The 13,672-nt window shown below is 37.7% G+C and overlaps 1 protein-coding gene across 6 annotated transcripts in view; it reads right to left on the reverse strand.

Annotated features, from left to right (window-relative positions):
• Nucleotides 1-13,672, reverse strand: part of CA10 (carbonic anhydrase 10) — a 257,475-nt gene that overhangs the window by 11,985 nt on the left and 231,818 nt on the right. The gene's annotated exons all lie outside the window — the stretch shown is intronic.

Below are 13,672 nucleotides of genomic sequence, written 5' to 3' on the forward strand. Positions count from 1 at the left end.
CATATAATTTTAATAATTTCAGTCACAATCTGGCTCCAACTGGTACAGCATCAGCATGTTTTCCTCTGAATTGCCAGCCACTGAATTCACCCACATCCAGTTACAGATTGCACTGCAGGGGCTGACATCACTTCTCTGTTCCAGCAGCACTTGCCATGGGCACCACGTAATCTGTACTCTGCAGCCTGAAGCCAAGCACAGAGGAATCAGGGATTGAAATATCTGAGGAAGCATATGGGATATGAGTTTGGAACTGTGGAAACCACCACTTGCAGAATTCAAAATACTGATATTCATTTGCCCTAGATTCTGCAAACTTGGTTACAGAGGCTCCTACACTTAAGCGCTTACTGTATTACTGTTAACCAGGTTCTCCTTAGCATCTGCAGCTTTCCTTCTCCTTTTTAGTTTTATGATTTGCTGGAACTTTTAAATTACAAAGGCACAGTTCCCTGCTTTCACTACCTATGTAAATGTCTTACCCAGAACCTTGCTATTTGATTTGTCTGGGATCACCAGATACTGTTACAATTTACATTGCAAACTTTTTTTTTTTTTTTTTTTAAAAGATGAACAAATTTAATGAACTCTGGTAAGTAGTTCTGAACAGATGAAAGGCTAGTCAGCTTTATTTAGCCTAAAGATCTTCCTTAGTTTTCAGATGTCACCTAGAAAAGGAAGGTTCTTGTTCTGGCATTGTCAGAATTGCAGCAGCCTGATGTTCACATTTAAAAATCAGGTCTGTCTTTCATGTGCTGATACTTCTAAAGGCTGTTCAGAGAAATTTCTGGACTTACATGCTGTGAACAAAATCATTATTAACTTGGTTTATATCTGGTAATCTTTGTAACTGTCCAAGACTAGGACTGCCAGTAAAGAAATTTCATTATAATGTACTGTCCAGGTTTATAATGAGGGAAAAAACCAACCCCTAATCACTGAAGCAGGATTTAATGCCTGTATTGGTGAAATTGTCTTTTGGATGAATGTGAGGTCTGGTTATTCAGTACTGAAATGCAATTGTGAGGATTTTTCTGCAGGAGTGATGTCCCTACAGGACCTGCAGTGCACAATCTAGTTACACAGACTAAGCCTCACTTTGCCACCCAAAGGCATAAGTCCAGCAATCTATGTGCTGATCTGATTATAGCAGTGTCCCAAGTTATGTGTAACCTACACCATTATTATCTCAGTCCAAGATAGGGTAAGAAATAAATGATGCGTTCAAACAGTTCTATTTCCCACATCCTGCCCTGACTGCAAAATGTATCATTCTTTCAAGTAAATCTTATATGCTTTATATAAAAGGCCCTCAAGCATTGTCCTCTCACCCCCCCCCCCAGATCCCTTTGTGATGCTGTATTAGTGCTTGGACATAGATGTAAAAAGAGACAGTGGAAACTCTGAAAGAGAAAATTTGCAAGATCAGAAGATTTTTGGTGCATAGCTTTGCTGTTTACAGCCAGCAGTTCAGAGACCAAAAAAATTAAGGTGAGGGTCAAAAGTACTGCTATGATCTGTTAATTTCAATTACTTTTGTGCTGTCTCAATTGGGAACTATCTAAAAAATGTCAAAGGAGCCAGTGGAGTCCTCTACCAAATTCTGACAGCCAGAAAGCAGGCCAAGTGAAGGTCTCATACAGCACACAGAGGTTATAATGCTCATTTGTCATCACTTTATGGTACTACTGAACTTTGATAACATCCTGTTCTGGGGACCGTGCACTCACTGAAATTTTTATGCTTAGTCACATATTTGTCTTTTTATGTACAACTCTTTATCCTGGCAGCCAAAGTGTGAATTATCAAGGAAATAAGCAATGAAATCTTCTTTAGACTAGGCCTCCTTCTGTAAAAAGTCCCAGAATAACAATGAATTAGATAAACTCATTTCATATAACAAACCAAAATGCTGAGTGCAGGAAAGGGATAAATTCTCTTTCCACCCATAGAACCCTGAGTCAACATCAAACGTTTGTTTTGACTGATGGCATTTACAGAATTAAAACCCCTCAAGTATATACAGCCACATACAGGATATTTGTCCCAAACATCCCAAACAAAGGTCTCAGTGCCTAATGAAGAGGCACTCTTTTTTTTTTTTTTTTTTTTTTTACTTCTCAGACCTGTCACTTTCTCTGTGCTGGAGTTGTATCCTGTTGTATCCTTCCTCCCTGAACCCAAATTAATTTTAAAGCTTTTTCCATGGTACCATGGTTACATTCATTAGGTTTATCTTTTTTTAGAAAAAGGTTGACCATTTAAGGAGGCATAATTTTCAAAGTTTCTCACATGGAACAGGCTAATTTAGAAATATTCAAATGAACGAGTGTCTTAAACACAGAATACAACAGGATAAAAAAACTGTAATTCCCTATTAAATTTCCTCTGAGAATAATTTCTTTAAGTTGCCTGAAATACCTGTAAGCATTTGGTCTGTATAAAATATTACTGGAGTCTTCCATGAAGGTGAAGCCACACAAGTAGAAGTGCTCATTTATGAAAAGCTCACTTTTCAAATGATGACACTGTATTTGAAGCACATAACAACAAGAGCAGACTTACAATGCTGAAAGCACCCTTTGAGTTTAGTTTAGGTTTCAGAGCTCAAAGGCAATACTGAATCTTGTTTTAACCCACTGATTTTCTTAGGAAGATTCCCCCTTTAAGATTAATTTGCTACAGAACAAATGATACCTCTTTGTTTTCCTCCAGCTACAGAAGATCTATTTTGCATGAAAAAGAAGATAATTAAGATTAATTACTCTCTGATGAAAAACCAGAACATGGCCTTGTTCCATCACCCAAGAATGTGCATTGGACCAAGACCAGAATCAGAAACAGAGCTTTTTAGCCTCTCAAGACTGTCCATGTTCTGCTGCAGCCAAAAATGGAGCAATAGGAAACTGAGGGAATTTAGAATATTGCAGTAATTCACATACATTTTTATACAGTCCTCTTGGGAATAATAGAATACCCTTTTTTCTCAGAATTATAAGTATTTTTGATTTGTAAATGACAAGGGAAGTAAAGCATGAAGTAAATGGCAGCAGGAAACAGCTCATCTGTAACCATAATATTTATATTATGCTGCACTACCTGAGAAACTGTTGGGGTATGTCATTGAGAGCAAGCAGAAAGTATGTTTCCAGCACAGCAGGGAACAAAAGCAAATTAAGTTGTTCAAGAAGACAGGTTAAATGTTTCTTTTGATTCAGAGTTCCTGTAAGAAGTGTCTAAGATATGTTTAAGGGAAATAATTACGCATTTTTGTTTATCCAAAGTTTAATAAAAACAGCAAAAGAAGTGTAGTTTCTGCACGGTGGGTGCCCAGAGATGAAAATAATTTTACTGAGTTAAAAGCTATTAATAACAGCTGTTATTCCACTGTTAAAATATAATTGCTCTTACAGGTCTTGTAAAACCCTTGGAAAGAGTAGCAATATTGCATCACTCAGGAGTTATTTATGGCACTAATTTTGTAGGTATTAACAGGTATGAGATCAGTGCAATTTGTGTGACTGACAAAACTGTTTTAAAAGTTGTCCTAAATTAAATTAAATGTACCTCCTGCTTTGTGGAAAGGCATAGCACCAGCTGGGAGAACATGGACCAGCTCTGTGGTCCTGATTTGTCTTGTTTTCCTGGACCAGTCCCTAGCAGTGATGCAGGGGAATTTTCTTATCTTTGAAGAACAAACCCATCTTTTCATGCCCAGGGTACCCAACCATGAAATGTTAGTGTTTGACAAGGTGGTTTTACCTATACCCTGATTAATTAATCCACAGATTTACCTTTTATTCTTTATGTATAAGCCCACAGCAGTGTAGTGCTCTTGCTTTGTTAATAAATTGATAACATGAATTGTAGATGATCACCTGTACTTCCAGCAGTTTACTTTGCATTTAGGAAACTACTGCAGTTTTAAGATTAAAATCTGTTAAAAAGATTAACTTTGCTATATTAAACTAAGGAGAAATGCAAAAAGCCAGTTGCTTGAAATAATTTTTTATCTCTAACTCTCTTTGATGTTCTCTTTATTAAAATGGACATTATTTAGGCTTTTAGGTTTGTGCTGTTTTCCATTTTTTACTGATTTTGACAGTTATTTTTTTATTTAAAAGAAATGCATATAAACAACTGGTTTAATAGACAGGCTTGTCATCCACATTTATAGCTATATGCCAACAGTTTTATCCTAGATAAATAAACAATATTAGAATTACTTTTTACTTTAAAGAATAAGACTAGAATGCATGGAAGGAACTAATTTTTCTTCTGCTTCTGAGCAGACAGCTGTGTAGAGAAATGTAATAATCGTGCAGTAAACTGGAAATGCAGTTGGGCTAACTACTCTTGGCTGCACAATCTACTTTATTGGAAATAATGGCATGCTTGGAATTAGCACTGAAGCTACAAATGGTGCCTGTTTCATCAGAGCAGTTGGTAACAAGAACTAACTTGCATTAAAGGGTGTTCAACAGTGAGCCTTAGCCAGCGTTCCTTGGTAGCATGTTAACATGGGGTGTTATTTTCAGCATGAAAATACAATAAATAAATATATAAAAGGCTCTGCCATAACCTGCTTTAGGGTTGAAGTAGTTTTCTCTAGTTATTTCTAGATGCCATTTGGGCTGCTGACCTCGTATCTTAGAGCCTGATGAGGCTCTAACAGAGCCTTATTTCTTGTTTATATGCAACCACTGCAGCTAGAAAATATTTTTAAAAAATAACCTAAATGAAATGTAGACAATTAAGTCTTTCTGCTTAATATTTATATATACTCTGAATACTTTCTTAAGTCTTACTTTAATTTATTTACAAGTAGGAAACAAAACTAATTTAGGTAATATTTAAAACTTGACATTTTTCTTATGCATCCCCAGGACTACAGTAAAAAATACAAATTACTGTCTGAAGAGACCAGCGCTGTGCATATATTAGAATTTGCTCTCAGGACTTTCACCTTTGTGCCAGCAACAAAAAAAATGAAGTAAATAGGCTGAAAAAGTAGAAGTGAGTGGTGATGGATTCCTGACATCCAAATGCTGCTGGAACTGTTGCAGATGTTACAACCATTTGTACTCTCTTCTGCACAGCAGAAAATTCAAGGAAAGAAAAATCCAAATTGAGCCCCAGAGGTACAGAGGAGTTCCTTGGCTGCTGGTTGCTGAGTGACTCAGGGAGGGTTTTTGACAGGGGAGTCATTGCTGAGCCAATTGCTTCAAACATGGGTATTTTTGGCTGACCTGCTACTCAACCACTTTTGTCACTCATTGTTAGCAGATGAGCAAGAGCTGGATAAACATAAAGAAATGACACTTCTCTGCAATTTGTTTTGTGTGAGGATCAAATTGAAGTTTGAGGCTCAAATGCTTAATGTTGATTATGTCTTGGCTAATGCAGAATTTCACTGCAAGCTGTAATTTGGCACTGACCCAATCCATCATCTACAAAAGTTGTATCTTAAGAGAGAGTAAGGGTAATGTAGGGGAAAAAACACTATTAGATGAGTCTATCATCATTTCTGCATTGGTGCAGGATTTTCTGAGTAAACACTGCATTTAAATTGTTTTCTTATTTTAAATACAACAGATGCTCAGACACCATGATGATGAACTCAGTATAAATGCTCCATTTGGTAGATTCAGTTACATAATGGTGCTCTGTATTTCTTCTAGAATTCTGTTTCTTTAGCAATGAGGCCAGAAAGCAGCAGAAACTGGTTCCTGCATGTCAAGAATGTGGGGAAGTGGTGATTGATGCTATTTCTGTTGTTCACTGCATTGCCCTGAGACATTGAATACAAAAGATGCCAGAGCAGGTCACTGACAGAGGAATTAGTAGTTTAAGTCTTCTCCAAAATCCACCAGACCTCTCAGTCCACCTTGCGAAAGAACCATCTGTAGTTCCATTTCTGTTCAGGGGCTGGGCATGATGGGCAAGGGCTTACAGAGACACATCACAGACTGATGAATAAAAGGCTGAGTAAAAAAAAGTTACGAGAATTTGGTCTAGTGAAAATCTAGATCTTGCCCCTTTTGTCCTCATTTCATCATCTAGTAAGGAAAAACTAAGTTTAATGTTAACTAACAAGTACAGGTTAGCGTTAGGGTTCCAAACCAGAAGCAGAAATTAGGCAATTATCAGTTTTACCTGTGCTCTCTTGAGCACAGAAGTGCATTGTAAATTCAGAATGTTATTTTTCTATTTGTGCCAGAAATTAAGCATGGGATTTTATATTCTTAAGATGCTAGCAATGTGTGTATATGAGGAAAGCACAGAATAAAACTGAGGATGTATTTTAAGAAGTGTTTGGTACTGTCCATTGGAGAAGATATGGTAGTCAGGTGAAGGCTGGTCTCTTCTCCCAGGTAACAAGCAACAGGATGAGAGAAAATTACCTCAAGTTGTGCCAAAGTAAATTTACATTGGATTTTTGGAAAAATTTCTTCCCCCAAAGGGCTGTCAAGCTATGGAAGAGGCTGCTCAGGGCAGTGTTGGAATGACCATCCCACAAGGATGTGTGGATGTGGCACAGATAAGGTTTAGATAGATATATGGAGATAAGGTTTAGTGGTAGCAAGTTATAGGATAACAGTTGAACTTGTTTAAATTAAAAGGTCTTGTCCAAAAATTCTAGGATTTTTTTTTCTCATGGTCTTCTCTCAAGTCTCCTTCCACTTTAGTGACTGAGTTGCTCACCTATGACTTAAGAACTTGTGTTCAAGTCCTACTCTGCCTTTGAGCACATCTCTTTCCCATCTCAGCCCAGCTTGTAAACTCTAACATGGGAATAGATGCATTTTTCTCCAATATCAATATTGTGAGAGGCTCAGATGTAACATTACTGGTATTGGGAAAGCATCTCAATAATGAATGGCATGTTACGGAGTTCAACCTGTGTCATTGATCCATGACAATGACAATTTGTGACACATCACCCATAAAAGGCACAAAAAAGATCAGAATACAAATAGATCTGGCAGAAAACTGTGGGATTTCCACTTGATTTCCAGCACCTCAAAATATAGTAACAGGAAAATTTTAAAGCTTGATAAAAGAGAAAAAAAAAATGAAATGTACATAATTGCTGGTTAAGTTACTGTTTGAAAGTAAGTTGAGAGTTCAAACACAGAAAAGTTTGAGAAAGCCCAGCCTGATTCAAAATAGCCAAAAGCATTTCTGGAATTATGCTTTATTGAATTGTCAGAGGTCCTTTAGGATATTAATGCTGTGTTAGGTGAGATAATAAATTAGAGTAAAAATTTTAGAAATTATTCTGAGAAATCTAACACCTGTCAGAGGTGCAGAGTCAAAGATTCAGCAAAAGCTGGCACAGATCTGCCCAGCAGGCAGAAGATAAGTGTTTTTTTTCCATTTTTGCTTAAGAATATCCTGGAAGCTTGTTTTAAAGCTAAAGGAAGTGCAAGTGCCTTTTGCTGATTATATGAATTGCATAAGAGCCAGTTTCATGTTTGTAATTTAATAGGCAAATTTCAAGTTGAGAAATAGCAAGCAAGAAAAAAACCACAAGAGGACAGGGATTATCTACGAATGTGAGATAGTACAGCTTAAGGCAGACAAATATAAAATATCTTATGAATGAGTTAAATGGTGTTAAACTCAGTAGGGAAGTGGCACTCTGGAGCCAGAATGAAGCCAGTAAGCCCTTTAGCTTCCTCTGAAGGCTTTGGTGGAAGAAGCAGGGTGTTGGCAAACACTGCTGAACAAATGCAGGACATGGATATGATGGTGATGGAAGGGGTAGCAGTAAAGTCACATTTGCATTTTTTATCAGCTGACTTTCTACATCAGACAACGGAAGTCAAAGGTTTTTTTCGCTATTAGACAACACAGTCTGTATTCATTTGCAGATTAGTGTATACAGCTGAAATGCTGGAAATACTGGGTGGAAATACCTGAAATGCCAAAGAGATATTTTGCCTTAATGAAAGAAGATCAGAGAACATGCCATGCTCTAACATGCCAAGTTCCTGAAAAACCAATCTTTGGTTTGTTGGATTTTCTAAAATTAGAAAAGATGACTTTGGGCAGTGATTCAAATAGAAGTCTTTGAAATTTGTTTTGTCCATGTAGTAAACTCTATCTACTGTCAGAAAGCCTGATCTCTGTTGGGCTGTGAAAGCAGCTCTTTACTCTGGCCGGCAAAGGGCCTGGCCTTATGAATGTTCCTGATTGCCATGCAAACAACACCCACTATTCACTTCTGGCTGCCACCAGCTTCCACTAAGAGAGATACAGACTTCTGAAATACCAACTGAGTGGGGATGTTGTGGCTTTCATGGGAGAATAATGTCTGAGTGAGGTGGAAAAGGTACAACCTGTTTCCATCTCTTAATGGAACACCGTGTCGTTTATGACAACACCTCAAGGTGGTGAGCAGTCAGAAGTTGGGCTCAGGGGTATTTTTCAGCTTGAGTAACTCTGTGGTCAGTGAGGAAGGCAGGCAGAGAGCAGTAGTGGTGCCTGCCCCTCTCCCACCCCAACAGCATCCACTTCCCCCTGCCAGAACACCCTGGGGAGGATGAATGGTTCAAAGAGTGGATGACAGTCCTGCTGTCCCCAGTTTGGGTGCTCCCAGTGGTAGCTGGAGCTGCACTGCGGTAAATATTCTGATTCCCTTTGAATTGATGCAAATCCCATAAAATCATGCCAATATTTGACTGTGCACAGTGATGGAAATGTGTTGTTCTTTTTTAGGTGTACAAGAAATGATGGCTTTATACAAGAAATGTCTCCTGTGGATTTTCTCTTAGTCTTTTCCCCATGCAATTACTATTAACCAATTCTCCCAGATGTACTTTCTCCAGTTAGTCCTAGTGCTGTGCCTGACACCTCTTCCTTTATTTAATTTCTTTGTTATGTACCATATCCTCTCGTATGGCTTTTGCACAGCAAATTTAAACAAACAAACAAACAAACAAACAAAAACCCACAAAAAACCAAACCAAAACAAAACAAAACAAAAAAAAAACCAAACAAAAAAACCACAAACAAACCCACCCTTTCTCTTAGTGCACAGACGAAATGGAGCTGAAAATTACTGGAGATAAAAATTCAGCTCTTTGAACTGTTATGCTAAGAATTCTTCAACAAAAGTAGATACCTAATTGAAGATAATGTTGACTCTCTCTATAACTTTATTACTTTGTCAATCTTAGCATTAAGCATGTATTTAATTTCATTATCCTGCACTAAACAGTTTGTTGTCGAGGTGAGATAGGCTGGTTTGTGATGTCTGTAGGCAAAGCTGTGTTTTACTTTAAATGCAGGTAGTGCTGTCTTTAGCTTTTGAGTTATGGAGCAACAGTGTAATTATCCTATTACCTTGCTAAAACATCTGATTATTTGTCAATGATGTGAAAACATGAGAACTTAAATGTGAGAAATTCAAATAGGAATGCAGCTGTTATTTTCTGTTTGTGACACTTTAACAATATCAATTTGCCAGGCTGTTGTGAGGAAAGGATTCCATATGAAACTGTCAGTGGGGGACTGTGTATCACTAAAAGGATTCATAAGAAAAGATTTATTTCTGATTTTAGTAAGCTTAATATATATGCAAAGTAAGTGTTTATCTTTACAAATAATTTAAATATATATATGATTTAGTTTTACTGCATAACAAATTGTGTTCCTTTTCTCTAGCTTTTGCAAAGCCCATTATCTCTAGTTTAAAGGGAGACACATAGAAAGACGGTAAAGAAAAAAATCTAGTTCTTCCTACTTTAAAAAAAAATGTTGTAGAAGTGTGAGCCCAGTATAAGTTCAGAATTCTGTCTTCAGTGTACCCTGATCTCCTCAAGAACTCCCTGAATCCTATTAAAAATTGCTGGTTTCTCAGCAAACAGCATGAAGAGTTTTTCCTGGGAGAAAGGTTTTAATAATTAAAATTAGTCAATACTGAAGTGCAGAAGGTTATTTGATCTTGCTCAGAAACTGACACTTTCCAGAAGGGGAAAAAAATGCAATCTGTCTAGTAAATCACTTTGTGCAGAACTGGGAGTCAAGTAGAAGAAATTTGCTGCAGAAGAAAAGAGGGCAACTCACCAGGGAAATAGGTTTGCTGAAAACAATTGTGAGTTTGAACATCAAGGTTAAGATTTTTAGGACATTTCCTGAAAAAATATCTAAGACTCTCAAGATGAGATGTAAAAATGCACTTGTTAGTACTTCAGGGCATTACATCTCTCAACCACATTATAGAAAGTTGCTGTTGGCTCTGGTGCTACAGTCCAAATTTCAGTTTGTCTACTTTCCCCCTGTAATTCCAATTAAACTCAGCTGTTTTATCAAGTCAGTCTATATTTCTGCACAGAACTGAGGCTTCCCATCTTCATTTAATGGACTGAAATTTTGCTCCCATCACCCTTGTCAGCTCTGGACAATGTCAGCAGATGACAAGATGAAATCAAAGCCATGCCCCTGGCTGTCTGTGCCCAGCAGAGCTGAATTCCCTTTGAGCCCTGCTGTTTTCCAGCCTTTCTTTTGATACTGCCTGTGCCATGCAAGCCATGGCATTTTCCTTGTGCATGTTCAGACCCAAATATTCCCATTTTTATAAACACCAAACCTCTCCTTTGTCCTTTTCTGATCCGTTTCTTTCTGTCACTTAAGATCTATCATTCTTCCAACATTATTACGACCATCCAGCTGTTCCATCCCCCATTGTGCATTTCTTAGAGAGGCAAAATGATCGTTAAATACACCCTGGTTTCCTGTCTTGGGGTTCAGGGGTTAGTGAATACAAGTCTGAGACCAGGTCACTGCTTTTCCAAGGGGTTGTCACAGTGGGAAAGGGCAGTGATGCTGCTCCACCACCTGCATCACTCTGGGGATGTCACAGGTGGCTACTGCAAGTGCTTCTGGAAGCACAGAAGAATAAATTCAAGTGCTCTGGCAGGCTGCAGTATCTCACCTTTTCTTTGTACAGCTAAATTGTGTCTTTGCATTCTGAATTTTAGCTCTGTTGTAGCAGAAACAAAACAAGTGTACCAACTGTTGCATTAACAGTGTTACAAAAATATTTTACTTTATCATACAAGGAGGGCAGCATTAATGTACAACCTAAATGCACAGTGATGCTGCAATTCAGCAGAATTGATGTTGTGGCTGAGAAAAGCCCCAACCTTCTGAATTACTTTAATTTGTTTGATTCACCTTGTTTGACCTCTCTCTGTGGCAGATCAGATAAGAGAGCAAAGAGGGAGATACAAAGACTGTCAGGGTAAACAAACTAAGAAAGGCACAACCAGCTTTTCTGCTCCTGCTTCCCAACTCTGGAGCATTAAACTTGTGCATTCTGTAATTTTTTAGCTAAGTTTATTCTGTGTTATTTGAAGCACCACATGCATTGTTTTGGAAAAAAAAATAAATTAAGAAGACATCAGAAGAACTGCCTTTAACTCAGAAGATAGCTGGGAGAACAGGCACAGCCTTAATCTGCTAATACTCTGAGCAGGGAGTAGAAAGTACTATATTTATACTCTGGATAAATGATTTAATGTTCTTATTATATTTTCTGGAATATAGATTTTTTTTTCCTAATTTTTAAGTAAGGAACACTAGAACAGAACATATTTTTTAGCATTTTTCATGTTTACATCGTACTTTACAAGTGAAGTACTCAAAATTCAGTAAGTAATAGAGGAACACCTTGGAGATGGGCATCTGGCAACTGTCACAAATCCTGGTATCAGGAATCTCATGGGTGGGACAGACACAGATTATTCTGTAGGCTGAGGTGACTGGAGTAGTTTGCTCACAGATCTGTGCAGTTTTATATGCTCATCATATTTACACTGTTACTGGCCAACTAAAGGCCCAGTAAGTTTAATAATAAAAGTAGATCTAATTGGACAAGGTAATTGCTAGTATTTGAAAAGACCCAGATAAAACCATACAGTCCCTGGGGCTGAGGTTGGATACAGGTCACTGTTGCAGTTAGATGAGAAAATGTTCTGCGAGTGATGCTGCAGAACAGCTCAATTGCTAGTGACTTCTGCAGGATCTGCTTATACCTTCGAGGAACTGTCTCTCTGACCATGCAGGTCTATCTGTATTACGAAAACAAGCTCTAATCTCAGTCCAGATAAGAAACCAGAGCAAAGAAAAGCAGGAATGAACATGATGATGCCATGGCAAACTCCTCTGCAGGCAGGGGAACTGGCAGCTGGGGTTCTGCCAGCTCCCCAGACTCCCATTTCCTTCTGGTTCCTCTACTGCTAATAACAAATGGGGAGATGGGTAAACTGCCAGCAGCAATAAAGGGAAAAAGAATTTGATGCAACCTATCTAAAGCAGCAGCAGCTCACATTGCTTCAGAACAAGAGGATCAGGAGGAGTAGGAGGGGGAGTAGGAGGAGGAAAATTTTTCATGAATCAAAACACCAAAGACAGCTTCTTAATAAACATAAGAAAATATTTTCACCTAACCGACTATTAAATAGTGGATTATTCATTCAAACCACCTCAGCATTCACCTGTTGCTGGTTTTATCTCATGTTTATATATGTATGCACACACACGTATGGTTTTTAGTTCTCACTATGCTGATCATTTGAGAAAATTTGGCCCAAAAACCTGAAGGCTGATGCATCACAGCAGGTCACAGATTTCAGACTACAAAGGCTGTGCTGTTTTTTTCTCAAGCTGTTGGCAATAGTTTTACTGTCTGTAGCAGGAGGTGTTCACCCAGCCATATGTGGCTCTTTTACATACAGTGTCACAGTGCTGTAAATAAGATTTCCAAAATGAATTAAAATTCATTTTGGACATGGGAAGCATGCTGTTATCATAGTGCAGTTTGCTTGTCAGAAACTGCTGCAGCTCCACTTGTCCACAGAGAGATGGTGTAAGAAAGGTGTACAGATGAAATGTGTGCACGCTAAGGATAACTTTATTTGCTTCATTTATAGCTTGATAAACATTTCATTTATAGTTTGATAAACAGTTGTTCAGTTACAGGTCTCCTGATTAGAATCAAAGTGTGGAGACTGTCAAAATAATTAAATGGTTCAATAAATCTGAAGCTTTACATACGAAGAAAAATTACTATACATTTAGAAACTTTTTAAGAGGTATTCACCCCATCAGCATTCCATGAACTTCAAAGACACATCTTGTAAATTATTTTTCACTGCTTCATTGATTTTTAATATTGTCAAATGCTTATGGCCCTGCAATCCAGAAGTACTTTAAGGTCTACTTAGCTTGGCATATTTACTATACTACAATCTTCTCTATCTGGCATCTTTTTTATCTATCTCTTTTTCTACATTTACAAGTTTGGAAATTTAAAAAGTAGCTGGCGAGAGGCAGGTTCAGGTATGGATGATAAAAGGCTTTCTGGGTGGCACAGTATTGTATATATATGACGGGAGGTTCATGACTGTTCTTCGATGCAGTTGGATGTTGCAGTTTGCACAGTGCACTGTCTTGGGGTGATGAACTTGTTCTGCCTGCTTTAAGGTGCCCATTATTATATTTATATAATAATATATATATATTTATATATATATATCCATATTTATATGAAACAGAATAACAATGGACTAAATTTTGAGAAATCAGGTGGCCAAAATTTCTGGGTTTGTTCTGCCTGCTTTAAGGTGCCCATTATTATTCTGTTCCATATAAATGGAACAAA

Source organism: Vidua macroura, chromosome 19, assembly GCF_024509145.1.
Source record: "Vidua macroura isolate BioBank_ID:100142 chromosome 19, ASM2450914v1, whole genome shotgun sequence".
NCBI classification, from domain to species: domain Eukaryota; kingdom Metazoa; phylum Chordata; class Aves; order Passeriformes; family Viduidae; genus Vidua; species Vidua macroura.